The sequence below is a fragment of the Entelurus aequoreus genome, linkage group LG11 (genome assembly GCF_033978785.1).
Source record: "Entelurus aequoreus isolate RoL-2023_Sb linkage group LG11, RoL_Eaeq_v1.1, whole genome shotgun sequence".
NCBI classification, from domain to species: domain Eukaryota; kingdom Metazoa; phylum Chordata; class Actinopteri; order Syngnathiformes; family Syngnathidae; genus Entelurus; species Entelurus aequoreus.
The window spans coordinates 45434002-45448987 of NC_084741.1; the positions used below are offsets into that span (position 1 = coordinate 45434002).

Here is a 14986-nt window from a genome sequence, read left to right on the forward strand (position 1 = left end):
TTTGCTATTCGTTCTTACTTCACCTATTTAAAAAATCAATATCCCTCGTAAATTATAGTTTTCTCCTCTTAATTAAAATAACCTAAGAATACAAGCTGTAAGGTTGTTGTTCTTTGAAACACAATTTCCATTGTTTTCAAAAACACAATATCTGAAAATTGTAACACATTAAAACTTATGAATAATGGATTGGTAGGTTCATAGTAGCACACTTTGTGTATTATTCTAATTACCCTTTTTTTAAGTTTAATTATTGGGTCTATGTTTGTTTTATAAACATTTCCCCAAACTTCAATACAATATGTTACATATGTAAAAAAAAAGAACAATATAACATATGCAGACATTTCTTATTCAGCATGTGTCTTACTTTATAAAGAATAGCAATGGATTTTGATATTTTATATAACTTATATAATATCAAACCATTTTTTTAGCTGAAGCAACTCAACATCTATTATCCTCAACACTTCCTTCAAGTTTTCTCCTGAACAATATACATTTGTATCATCTGCAAACATAATACATTTCAATTTATTAGATACTGAACAAATATAAGTTGTACAATAATGACCAACATTAAAATACAGTATTGTAGTAGGCTGAAGTATTCATTAAAACAAGGCAGATGCTTTATCTAACAAGTATCTTTAATATTTTTGGCCCCTGTAATACAACACACAGTTTGAACAGTAAAAAGTGTTTGAAAATAGGAAAATAAAACACTACTTTAATCAAGTGATTCTTTAGCATACCACTACATGGAGCTCGCGTACTGCTAGTCGTATGCGTACCAAAGTTTGAGAATCCCTGTAATATAATGTATATCTCTAACAACAACAGTGGTATTAGCGATAGACCATGGGAACTAGAACCTCACATGTAGGTAAAAAAATAGAAGAAACATTTGACAAATCGGACTAATTTGGTGCATGGAAACGTACAGTCTTTAAAATGTGCCAATGTTAGACAAGGCAGCACAAATCTTCAATGTTTACTTAAAAGTTAGGAAATGTAACATTTATATTTATATTTATAGAAATGGTCTATTACTAATAAATACACACACACACGTACACACCAACTACGGTTGTAGTCCAAGAGCCATTAAAACATACCTACTAAATGAATCGGAAGTTACTCACAAGTTACTAAACACTTGAGTAGTTTTCTTCACAAAATACTTACTTTCTGGATGAGCTTGGTACTCATTACTCGTTTCAACAAGTCTAATTCACATCATTATGTTATTGGTTTGTTAGCATTTATAGCAGTACTGGTTTCATTTTGTATCAGTTAGATGTATTAAGTTATCTTTTGCAAGATACTTACATGTGGCGGCAGCTCATCTTCAGAAATGTTTGGGGCGGAGCCGCCAGGTATTTCCTGGTTTTGTGAGGTTGATGATGTCATTACAGACAACATCAGATCATACCAACTCACAGGGGTGTAGTTTGTTTTCTATTTAGTTAATCTTAGGTATGGTTTACAAATATATGAGGGTTAGATAGCATTAGTATCTTTGGGTTCCTTTATTTTAACACTATTGTAGACAAATTTTTTTGACGTGCATAAATTAGGGTTGTCCTGATACCAATATTTTGGTACCGGTACCAAAATGTATTTCGATACTTTTCTAAATAAAGGGGACCACACAAAATGGCATTATTGGCTTCATTTTAACAGAGCATCTTATAGTACATTAAAGGCCTACTGAAACCCACTACTACCGACCACGCAGTCTGATAGTTTATATATCAATGATGAAATCTTAACATTATAACACATGCCAATACGGCCGGGTTAACTTATAAAGTGACATTTTAAATTTGCCGCTAAACTTCCGGTTCGAAACGCCTCTGAGGATGACGTATGCGTGTGACGTAGCCCGGGGAACACGGGTATGCCTTCCACATTGAAGCCAATACGAAAAAGCTCTGTTTTCATTTCATAATTCCACAGTATTCTGGACATCTGTGTTCGTGAATCTGTTGCAATTATGTTCATTGCATTATGGAGAAAGAAGCTGAGCAAGCAAAGAAGAAAGTTGTCGGTGCGAAACGGACGTATTTTTCGAATGAAGTCAGCAACAACAGTACACAGCCGGCGCGTCTTTGTTTACATTCCCGAAAGATGCAGTCAAGATGGAAGAACTCGGATAACAGAGACTCTAACCAGGAGGACTTTTGACTTCGATACACAGACGCCTGTAGAGAACTGGGACAACACAGACTCTTACCAGGATTACTTTGATTTGGATGACAAAGACGCAGACGTGCTACCGTGAGTATGCAGCTTTGGCTTCTAAACATTTGATCGCTTGACCGTATGTGCGCAACTTTTTTTTTGCGTATGTACGTAACTTTTTTAAAATATATAAGCTTTATGAACCTTGGGTTAGGTGAACGGTCTTTTGGGCTGAGTGATTGTGTGTGTTGATCAGGTGTTTGAATTGTATTGGCGTGTTCTATGGAGCTGGGAGCTAGCATAGGAGCTAGGAGTTAGCATAACAAAGACGTAGGTGTTTTTATGCAGGATTAATTTGTGTCATATTAAATATAAGCCTGGTTGTGTTGTGGCTAATAGAGTAAATATATGTCTTGTGTTTATTTACTGTTTTAGTCATTCCCAGCTGAATACCAGGTACCGTGAGTATGCAGCTTTGGCTGCTAAACATTTGATAGCTTGACCGTATGTGCGCGTCACGTACGTAACTTTTTAAAAATATATAAGCTTTATGAACATTGGGTTAGGTGAACTGTCTTTTGGGCAGAGTGATTGTGTGTGTTGACCAGGTGTTTGAATTGTATTGGCGTGTTCTATGGAGCTAGGAGCTAGCAGAGGAGCTAGGAGCTAGCATAACAAACACGTAGGTGTTTTTATGCAGGATTAATTTGTGGCATATTAAATATAAGCCTGGTTGTGTTGTGGCTAATAGAGTATATATATGTCTTGTGTTTATATACTGTTGTAGTCATTCCCAGCTGAATATCAGGTACCGTGAGTATGCAGCCTTGGCTGCTAAACATTTGATAGCTTGACCGTATGTGCGCGTCACGTACGTAACTTTTTAAAAATATATAAGCTTTATGAACCTTGGGTTAGGTGAACGGTCTTTTGGGCTGAGTGATTGTGTGTGTTGATCAGGTGTTTGAATTGTATTGGCGCGTTCTATGGAGCTAGGAGCTAGCAGAGGAGCTAGGAGCTTGCATAACAAACACGTATGTGTTTTTATGCAGGATTAATTTGTGGCATATTAAATATAAGCCTGGTTGTGTTGTGGCTAATAGAGTATACATATGTCTTGTGTTTATTTACTGTTGTAGTCATTCCCAGCTTAATATCAGGTCACCCCCGGCTCTCACAGCATCTTCCCTATCTGAATAGCTTCAACTCCCCACTAGTCCTTCACTTGCACTTTACTCATCCACAAATCTTTCATCCTCGCTCAAATTAATGGGGAAATTGTCGCTTTCTCGGTCCGAATCTCTCTCACTTCATGCGGCCATCATTGTAAACAATAGGGAACTTTGCGTATATGTTCAATTGACTACATCACGCTACTTCCGGTAGGGGCAAGCCTTTTTTTTATCAGATACCAAAAGTTGCGATCTTTATCGTCGTTGTTCTATACTAAATCCTTTCAGCAAAAATATGGCAATATCGTGAAATGATCAAGTATGACACATAGAATAGATCTGCTATCCCCGTTTAAATAAAAAAAAATCATTTCAGTAGGCCTTTGAACAGTTATTTCTTATTGCAATCCAAGAACAATTTTGTCCTTAAATTAAATAGTGAACATACGAGACAAATTGTATTTTATTAGTAAGTAAGCAAACTATGGCTCCTAGTTTGGTTGCTGACATATGCAGTAACATATTGTCATTTTCTTTTCTATTATTTTATCTAAATTATTAACGACAAGCGGTAGAAAAATAATTATTAATCTACTTGTTCATTTACTGTTAATATTTGCTTACTTTCTCTTTCAACATGTTTTATCTACACTCATGTTCAAATGTAATAAACACTTATTGTTCTGTTGTTTGGATGCTTTACATTTTGAATGATACCACACATTTGGGTATCGATCCGATACTTAGTAGTTACAGGATGATACATTGGTTATAATTTTGGTCATCATGTGTCCATGGACGTATTTACTGAGTTTATAAACACACAAGATCACAAGATTTTGTGATGCTAAAAAATATTGATGTAATCATAGTAGTATCGACTAGATACACACTTGGTATCATTACAGTAGATGTTAGGTGTAGATCCACACATGGCATTTGTTTACATTCAGGCGCGCTAGCTTTTGTTAGCGGTGAGCTATTGTATCCTCCTACAGTGTGTAGTGAAGCAAGTTTAGCTATTTCTCATCTTGCAGGGATGATTAGTGATTTAGAAGTAGCGAAACACTGCTGACTGCGAATAGACGTTAGCCGCTAACTAGCTAGCCATGTTTTAAAACACCTCTCCCTGAGTGCATTTAAGTGTTATATCTTGGATCACCTTTATCGTTAGTTTCTAAGCCAAAATCCTCCCTTTTCTGTCTACACTCTGTGTCTACCTGTAAGTACTCCATGATTGTGCATTGCCGAACATGCTCCTCTGCTCGTAAACCAGCAATGTCACGGCGTGCCGTCATGCCTGTAAAAAAAAAACAAAAAACGGTACTTTTTAGATTCGGTATAGTACAGTTTATGATTAATTAGTAACGCGGTACTTTACTAGTAACGCTGTACCGTACAACCCAAGTTGAAATGTTAAATAGTGTTGGTAAGTGTCACATATGCATGTACACTAGATGGCAGTGTTGCCCTGTTTGAGAGTGTCACAACATTGATGTTTACGGCAGACGACTTGCTTTACGGTAGGACAAAAACGTGTCTGTTGTTGTTGTGTGATGTTGCCGCACTGAGTGGACGTTCATGAAAACTGCCTACAATAAACCCACCTAGAGAAACAAAGAACTAGCCCTCGATCATTCACAGTAAGCAAACCTATGGGCAACAGTGGCGCATTCCGGGAAGTATTGGAAGCCCTGTGACAGAGCAGAAAGGTTATGTGCGGCGGCCATTTTTGTTTGAATGAGTAGATTATTTGCTTTGTACTTTTGATAGTTTAAAGTCGCTACTTTGATTTTTTGGTCTTTTTTACACGTGTTTAAGGCATGCCACACTTCCAACAAACTGAAAGTTTGCCTTCTTACCATTTGGCCCCTCGGACTCCACAGCACAACACTCTTACTCAAGTAATTATTTGGATGGCTACTTTTTACTTTTACTAGAATCAGGTTACTCTAAAGCAGGGCTCGGGAACCTTTTTGGCTGAGAGAGCCATGAAAGCCAAATATTTTAAAAATGCATTTTCGTGAGAGCCAGATAATATTTTTTTTACACTGAATACAACTAAATACGTGCATTTTTAAGTAAGACAAACATTTTAGAGTATAATACGTCTCTTATTCTTTTTAATAATAAATAAAATACTTCTTACCATTAATGCGACTTCTTGAACAGGTGCGGTATAAAATGGATGGATGGATTGAAATGCATGAGAATGTTTTATATTTTGGACCTTATTTTTAACACTGTGATTACCAGCGGAATTATTCATTACTTATCGTGTTAAGCTATGTCAGCTGAGATGCAGTCATCTAAAGAGCCCCACCTGGCTCGAGAGCCATAGGTTCCCTACCTCTGCTCTAAAGTAACAGTACTCTAGCCACTGTATGAGCATTGGCAATGTTAGGAATGCATTGCCTGTATGTTTTCATGTTTGAATATATAATTGTATAAACTAACCCAAACCACACAATTTTAGTTCCTGTGATACAATCTTCCTCTTCGAATCTATGCCAACATTCATCACAGGGGGAGTCTTCTCATTGAAAATTTTATTTTTTAAAGACTACACCACAAAACTGACTTCTTATTCATCTACCTGTTGTCTGTCCTTTATATTAGAAATGTTTACAGTTGCCAATAAAAGTACAATGCACTTTTATACATGCATCATTTGCAAGTGAATAGCAGTGCCCCATATAGCCTCTGATAGTAATCAGAAAGGCATCGTGCTCGGAGAGAAAGAAAGAGGCTGTCCAATATCATGTGTGACTGTCCTGAATGTTATCTGATAGATGCTGAAAATAGAGTCAATACAGTGTGGAAACTGAATGCCATGCTGTCTGGCCATATGGTTGCCAATAAGATGCAGACATATGAAACAGCAGGAACAAATTATTGTTAAATTATAGCCACAGCACTGCTTGCATCTGAGAGCATAAGTAAACAGGACAAGCATATGGTGTGGAATAAGTTAAGAGTGTGTTATATGGATACATTTTTTTTATAAAGAAACGTATGTGTGTGCATCCGTTGTCAGTGAACGTCATATCCATTTTATTCCACTCAGTCTCATTGTGTCATCTCATTTCCCTCCCAATCAAGTTTCCATTTCATATTTCATTCTTATCTCTCTGGTGCCTCAGCCTGTTATTATTTGTACCATTCGATTTCCCTCACACTCTTCTTCTCTTTTTATGTTTTAAATGTATTTCCAACAAAGTGCATTGCTTTCTCATACACTGCTATTGTCTTGTATTTTACACGATACACATTTGAAATTTGTTTTCAGTGGGTAAAAAAAAAAATCCAAATTCCTCCTGTCATTCTATTTGCATATTTGCTTATCATGGTGTATCCCATTCTAAGAGCATGTTTGTTGCATCTTGCTTTTCCCATTCTGGTGGGATCAAATCCCGAAAATAATAGTGGTGTTTCATTTCTTGCTAACTGATCTGCCAACTAAGCAATGATTAAAGGCCTACTGAAACCCACTACTACCGACCACGCAGTCTGATAGTTTATATATCAATGATGAAATCTTAACATTGCAACACATGCCAATACGGCCAGGTTAGATTAGTAAAGTGCAATTTTAAATTTCCCGCGAAATATCCTGCTGAAAACATCTCGGTATGATGACGTTTGGGCGTGACGTCACGGATTGTAGCGGACATTTTGGGACACCATTGTGGCCAGCTATTAAGTCGTCTGTTTTCATCGCAAAATTCCACAGTATTCTGGACATCTGTGTTGGTGAATCTTTTGCAATTTGTTTAATGAACAATGGAGACAGCAAAGAAGAAAGCTGTAGGTGGGAAGCGGTGTATTAGCGGCCGGCTGCAGCAACACAAACACGTAGCCTGTGTTTCATTGTTTACATTCCCGAAAGATGACAGTCAAGCTTTACCATTGGCCTGTGGAGAACTGGGACAACAGAGACTCTTACCAGGAGGACTTTGAGTTGGATACCCGGTACCGTGAATACGCAGCTGCGACTTCCAAACATTTGATCGCTTGCCCGTACGTGCGTTCCGCTATGTGCATGTCATGTACGTAACTTTGGGGACTTTGAGGAAATATATGTGCTGTATGAACTTTGCGGAGGTGAGCGGTACTTTGGGCTGTGGGATTGAGTGTGTTGTGCGGGTGTTTGATTTGTATTGGCGGGTTATATGGACGGGAGGGGGGAGGTGTTTGTTATGCGGGATTAATTTGTGGCATATTAAATATAAGCCTGGTTGTGTTGTGGCTAATAGAGTATATATATGTATTGTGTTTATTTACTGTTTTAGTCATTCCCAGCTGAATATCAGGTCCCACCCGCCTCTCACAGCATATGAATCGCTTCCACTGCCCTCTAGTCCTTCACTCTCACTTTCCTCATCCACAAATCTTTCATCCTCGCTCAAATTAATGGGGAAATCGTCGCTTTCTCTGTCCGAATCGCTCTCGCTGCTGGTGGCCATGATTGTAAACAATGTGCAGATGTGAGGAGCTCCACAACCTGTGACGTCGCGCTACTTCCGGTACAGGCAAGGCTTTTTTATCAGCGACCAAAAGTTGCCAACTTTATCGTCGATGTTCTCTACTAAATCCTTTCAGCAAAAATATGGCAATATCGCGAAATGATCAAGTATGACACATAGAATGGACCTGCTATCCCCGTTTAAATAAGAACATCGCATTTCAGTAGGCCTTTAAAATGGGTTAAATGTTTTAAAGGGGAATGAAAACTATGACTTTGAATTAACTTCGACACAACTTTATTGATACACAAAGGAAATTGACACAAAGTAATTTAACTGTAAAATGATGACAAATTCAGTAGCTACTGTGATCTGCTGCCTGTTACATCCTTGAAACTGTTTTGGGGTCTCGTTTGCTTTTTCCCTGTGTGTGATACTTTAGCTCCTGCCCTGGTCTTTTATTTTGTAAGTTTTACTTCCTTGTGCCATGCACAGGCTTCTACACCTGCCGCCTGATTGGCAGAGGGAGGGGGAAAACAACGTTGTCTACGTAAATTACTTGACACCAGGCTTTAGATTGCTCGCAACTACAATATGAAGTATAATCGATAAAATATTAAATGTTAAGAGTATGTGAACTATTCCTACCTTGTTTACTTTCCTGACCTCGTTAAAGGTTTTGTAATCCATCAGAAAAATCTAGAAATCTATCTATTTTCTATCGATGTCCCTCAACAACTAAAATGCGTCACAGTAACACAAGTGTCGAGAGGGTTGTCCATATATTACTCATTAGGTCTACCAAATGGGTTAAATTGATGTACTTTTGAATTCTGTGATACTATTAAGTTAAAGTACCAATGATTGTCACACACACACTAGGTGTGGCAAAATTATTCTCTGCATTTGACCCATCACCCTTGGTTAGACATGTATTATAATCATCATCATCGGCGGTTACTTGAACGAGTATGACGATCCCAATGGTAGGGGTGTATCCCTATATGGAGGATGCCTGTGCGTGACTTTGTTTAATGTGGGGAGACTGGTGCACAGTCACCATACGGTCCTTGACAGAATTGGGTCAGAGTCCAGTGGCATGGAGTCCAAGACGACTGTGGACCCTTTTCTGCTGCAGCCTTCTTCCGCCATCGCAGCCGTTGTGGTAGTTCTTAAATCTACCATCTTCCGCCTGCTCCGCCGTTGAGGTCTTTACCGTATCCCTGGCTAGGGGGCAGTCAGGTACTAGGCCTTTGCCAAGGGCCACCTGGGATAACAGTAGTAAATGGGTTAACCTCCTAGTGCCCCAAGACCCCATAGAGGAGCCTCCACTGCCGGATGCACTTTAAAGTCATGTCCAGGATTATAATACTATTATAACAATCATTGGTACTTTAACTTTAACTTAACTTAATATCCACACAGTTCAGTAGGCAAGTTGTGAGTTTTCGTATCACATATTTCAATGTTCTGTGTTGGTTTTTGAATAATTGGACCATGAGTTTGAATTGGTTGTCCAATTAGTACCTATATAGTGAGTATGTGCATGCCTCACTTGTGTGATGTTTGTAGTCGGTACCAATTGCTGTAAAAACTTGCCAGTTGGTCAGCTATCAATTCTTACCATACATGATTTAAAAGTAAATTTGGGAAAACCTCCGGCCTACTTTGCCGACCCCTAAATTAGGCCTAACTTTGGCATACTAATAGATGGAGCCTGAGTGGTACACATTGAAATAAACACTGCTTCAATTTGTTTCGCCTCTGTGTAGGGTGTCACCTGGGGTGGCCTGTCGGATTTTAGGGGTGACCCGTGACACCACTGGCCACTGCCTGGTGCCCATGCTCCAGCGGCAAAGGTGAAAACCCTGCGCGCGTCCACCTTTGCGGGTGTCCTGTACACTAGCAGCAGCGCCCCCTGGGACTCTTGCGTGGACTTCAGCATCTGCTCCCAGAGCGCTCACTCTCCTGCCTGAATTCCCCTCGCAAGCTGCAGCAATATCACTCTCGCCGTCTGCATCGTACTCTTCCCTGCTGGCTTCGGGGTTCAAGCAGACGGCATGCTGGCCAAGGACCGAGGCCGCAGTCGCCACCAAAGTCCTTCGGCTGCCCTCTCTTGTTACGGACTTGCTTTTGTTCTTTTTTTTCTTCATATTATCTGTTTAACGGATGGGACATACTGTTTCGGACTCTTGTTTGCTTTTTTTGTGGTAGTTTAGTTTGTGTCCTGTGCTTTTATTTTGAAAGTTTCATTTTCTCGGGCCGTGCACAGGCTTCTACACCTGCCACCATTTTGACAGATAATGACAAAGCCAGTCACGTGATCACGTGACGTCGCACGAGGAACCAAAGATGAATTCCCCATCAACAACAATGCTAACCAAGAGGACTTTGTGAGAGACAACAACGATTACTTTGAAAACAATTATGATCCAGGACCTTATATTTTTGAGGCCGAACACAAAGAGGATGAGCAATATCTTTAAGAAAGCTGACTGCTACCCGAATGCAACGTTATTGTGACACTAGCATCCGTAGCATTGCTAGGTGCTAAACATACAAACTAACCATATTAAACCATAGTAAAATAAACACTGTAATATTTCCACTCTTGCTGGGATGTCAACTGAAGGGACGCTCACTTAATTTAGATGAAGATTCAATCACAATCATCACGAAGGGTCAACATTTATTTTGCTGCATCCCCTACTGTTGTAAAGCACAGGTACCAGGGCTGGCTCTAGATCATTTGACGCCCCAGGCGAGAGTAAACTCCCCCCAGAGAAAAATTACCACCATCCCCCAGAAAAAGAAAGAAAAAGCAAATTATGTGCGTGTGTATGCATTTACCGTGAGTGTGTATGTATGTACTGTATTTGTGCATGTATATGCGAGCGTATGTACCTCTGTGCGCGTATCTATGTATAAATGAATGTACGTATGTATGTAAATATGTATGAGTAATTGTGTGGATGTATTAGTGTTTGTATGTACAATATATTTGTGTCCCAATATGTGCGGGAGCCAAAGTACGGCCCCAGCCACCCAGGGAGCCCAACCCACAACAGCAGGTGTGGTATCCAGAGAACAAGGGACCACCAACCCCATGCAGACAGGCTGGACAGCGACAGGACCCCCAGAACCGGGTCCACCGTGTCGCCTGACGGGCCAGCGGTAAGCCATAAACAGACGCATCCGCCAGAGGACAAAACACGGGAGAAGCAGGAGACAGCCAGACCCCAAGCCAGCGAGAGACCATACCCCACGCAGGCAGAAAGACAGGATGCAACTCTCCAAAGGGCCCAGAGACTCCCCGCAGCCGGACAGGAAGACAGCCCAGCCCCAAAACAACTGGGCCCCCAGAATACCAACTCCCCCACCAGAAGAGCACGGCGGCCGCCCCACTCACCGCACATGGTTGATAAAAAATAAATCCATGTTTTCAATACAAAACAACTTTATTCATCGGTTATATGAGACGTTTGGGGGCTCTGACAAATCTCGCTGCATCTGGCCTGTCTGTAAGTTCACCCATGGGTCTGATCACAAAAATACACGCACATTTTTGCTCTGAAAAATTACAAAAATAGTAACGTCTAGTGACTTGTATAATTAACTTTAATTGGATTATTAATATAGAAATAGTAACGCATTAGATTACTCGTCCTAGGAAAACTTGTTTATATTAGAGTGATAAAGCGTTACTGGCATCACTGTTCACATCATGTATCTTTTTGAAAATTATAATTTTAGACAAAATTACATTGAAATGCAGCAGCTTGAAGACGCTCTTGGGAGTGTAGAGCGATTTGGCAAAAAACACCCATCATTTCTGTCAATTTCATGGCTGGCTCAAAGCGTGAACACTGTGTGATCACATACGACCGACAGACAATTTTGGATGTGGATAGATCGGGTCGTTATAGACTGAAAGATGCATGTACGGTGGACCTCCTCGCTACCATGGGAATACTTTGCGGGCTACATCGAGCGGCCTTTGTAGCAGCGGAGTCAAGTACTAGCGGGGACCGTCAATGGAGGAGACGTAAGCGGTGTGAGCGGAAGCAGAAGCGGGGATGCCGAGCGGGGCTAACAACAAAGGGAAAAGCTAATCCCCAAAGAAGCGTGGACTGTCCGGGTAAGAAGTCATTTAAACTACAACTAGCCGGCGCCAGGCTGGATAATCCCTGCACACATAGCAATGATCTTAGAATAAAACACAACTCACATGATGTTTTTTCTTTTGTGACCGTGTCAGAGGCAGACATACATTGTACTGAAGTGGCTAACTATGATACGTTCAGTTTATCGCAGCATCAAGCAAACAATCTGAAAATTCCCGTCGTATCAATTCCTAGATATGGTCGAAACTATTTAAAGTGCACTACGCATTATAAACGCAACATTATTAATATTGCTACCTCGGATAATTTCAACAAACAATCCTCAAAACAGCCCACTACCTATAATATGGGCTTTTTAAACATAAGATCATTATCTTCCAAAACGTTATTAGTTAATGAGGTTATTAGAGACAACAAACTTGACGTCGTTGGTCTCGCCGAGACCTGGCTCAAACCAGACGATTTTTTTGCGCAAAATGAGGCATCTCCTCCTAACTATACGAATGCACATGTTGCCCGTCCTCTTAAAAGGGGAGGGGGTGTTGCACTAATATACAATGAAAACTATAATTTTACACCTAACCTAAATAATAAATATAACTCGTTTGAGGTGCTCACTATGAGGTTTGTCACACCACTACCTCTCGACCTGGCTGTTATCTACCGCCCCCCTGGGCCCTATTCGGACTTCCTCAGTGAATTCTCATAGTTTGTTGCTGATCTAGTGACGCACGCCGACAATATAATCATAATGGGGGACTTTCATATCCATATGAATACCCCATCGGACCCTCCATGCGTGGCGCTCCAGACTATAATTGATAGCTGTGGTCTTACACAAATAATAAATGAACCCACGCATGGCAACGGTAATACGATAGATCTAGTGCTTGTCAGGGGTGTCACCACCTCTAAAGTTACGATACTCCCGTACACTAAAGTAATGTCCGATCATTACCTTATAAAATTCGAAGTTCTGACTCATTTTCAACAAACTAATAATAATAATAATAACTACTATAACAGCCGCAACATTAATGCTGCCACAACGACGACTCTTACTGACCTACTGCCTTCGGTAATGGCACCATTCCCAAATTATGTGGGCTCTATTGATAACCTCACTAACAACTTTAACGACGCCCTGCGCGACACCATTGATAGTGTAGCACCGCTAAAGCTAAAAAGGGCCCCTAAAAGGCGTACCCCATGGTTTACAGAAGAAACTAAAGCCCAGAAATTATCATGTAGAAAGCTGGAACGCAAATGGCGTGCGACTAAACTTGAGGTTTTCCATCAAGCATGGAGTGATAGTTTAATAACTTATAAACGCATGCTTACCTCAGCTAAAGCTAAATATTACTCAAATCTCATCCACCTCAACAAAAATGATCCTAAATTTTTGTTTAGTACAGTAGCATCGCTAACCCAACAAGGGACTCCTCCCAGTAGCTCCACCCACTCAGCAGATGACTTTATGAATTTCTTTAATAAGAAAATTGAAGTCATTAGAACAGAGATTAAAGACAATGCATCTCAGCTACAACTGGGTTCTATTAACACAGATACGACTGTATATACGACGGACACTGCCCTCCAAAATAGTTTCTCTCTCTTTGATAAAATAACATTGGAGGAATTGTTAAAATGTGTAAATGGGACAAAACAAACAACATGTTTACTTGAACCAATTCCTGGGAAACTTATCAAGGAGCTTTTTGTATTATTAGGTCCATCAGTGTTAAATATTATAAACGTATCACTTTCCTCTGGCACTGTTCCCCTAGCATTCAAAAAAGCGGTTATTCATCCTCTACTCAAAAGACCTAACCTCGATGTTGATCACTTGGTAAACTACCGGCCGGTGTCCCACCTTCCGTTCATCTCGAAAATCCTCGAAAAAATTGTCGCACAGCAGCTAAATGAACACTTAGCGTCTAACATACTCTGTGAACCTTTTCAATCCGGTTTCAGGGCAAATCACTCTACAGAGACAGCCCTCACAAAAATGACTAATGATCTATTGCTAACGATGGATTCTGATGCGTCATCTATGTTGCTGCTTCTTGATCTTAGCGCCGCTTTCGATACTGTTGATCATAATATTTTATTAGAGCGTATCAAAACGCGTATTGGGATGTCAGACTTAGCCTTGTCTTGGTTTAACTCTTATCTTACTGACAGGATGCAGTGTGTCTCCCATAACAATGTGACCTCGGACTATGTTAAGGTAACATGCGGAGTTCCCCAGGGTTTGGTTCTTGGCCCTGCACTCTTTAGCATTTACATGCTGCCGCTAGGTGACATCATACGCAAATACGGTGTTAGCTTTCACTGTTATGCTGATGACACTCAACTCTACATGCCCCTAAAGCTGACCAACACGCTGGATTGTAGTCAGCTGGAGGCGTGTCTTAATGAAATTAAACAATGGATGTCCGCTAACTTTTTGCAACTCAACGCTAAGAAAACGGAAATGCTGATTATCGGTCGTGCTCAACACCGACATCTATTTAATAATACCACCTTAACATTTGAGAACCAAACAATTAAACAAGGCGACTCGGTAAAGAATCTGAGTATTATCTTCGACCCAACTCTCTCGTTTGAGTCACACATTAAGAGTGTTACTAAAACGGCCTTCTTTCATCTCCTTAATATCGCTAAAATTCGTTCCATTTTGTCCACAAGCGATGCTGAGATCATTATCCATGCGTTCGTTACATCTCGTCTCGATTACTGTAACGTTTTTTTTTCAGGCCTCCCTATGTCTAGCATTAAAAGATTACAGTTGGTACAAAATGCGGCTGCTAGACTTTTGACAAAAACAAGAAAGTTTGATCATATTACGCCTATACTGGCTCACTTGCACTGGCTTCCTGTGCACCTAAGATGCGACTTTAAGGTTTTACTACTTAAGTATAAAATACTACACGGTCAAGCTCCTGCCTATCTTGCCGATTTTATTGTACCATATGTCCCGGCAAGAAATCTGCGTTCAAAGAACTCCGGCTTATTAGTGATTCCCAGAGCCCAA

General features: G+C 40.2%; 1 protein-coding gene across 1 annotated transcript in view; it reads right to left on the reverse strand.

The window, feature by feature from the left end:
* The window catches only part of LOC133660700 (protein argonaute-2-like), a 72823-nt gene extending 71451 nt beyond the window's left edge, over positions 1-1372 (reverse strand). Inside the window, exon 1 of the mRNA XM_062064278.1 lies at positions 1333-1372. The gene's annotated coding sequence lies outside the window, so the exon portion shown is untranslated. The remainder of the gene's footprint in view (positions 1-1332) is intronic.
* Between the last annotated feature and the right edge of the window lie 13614 nt (positions 1373-14986).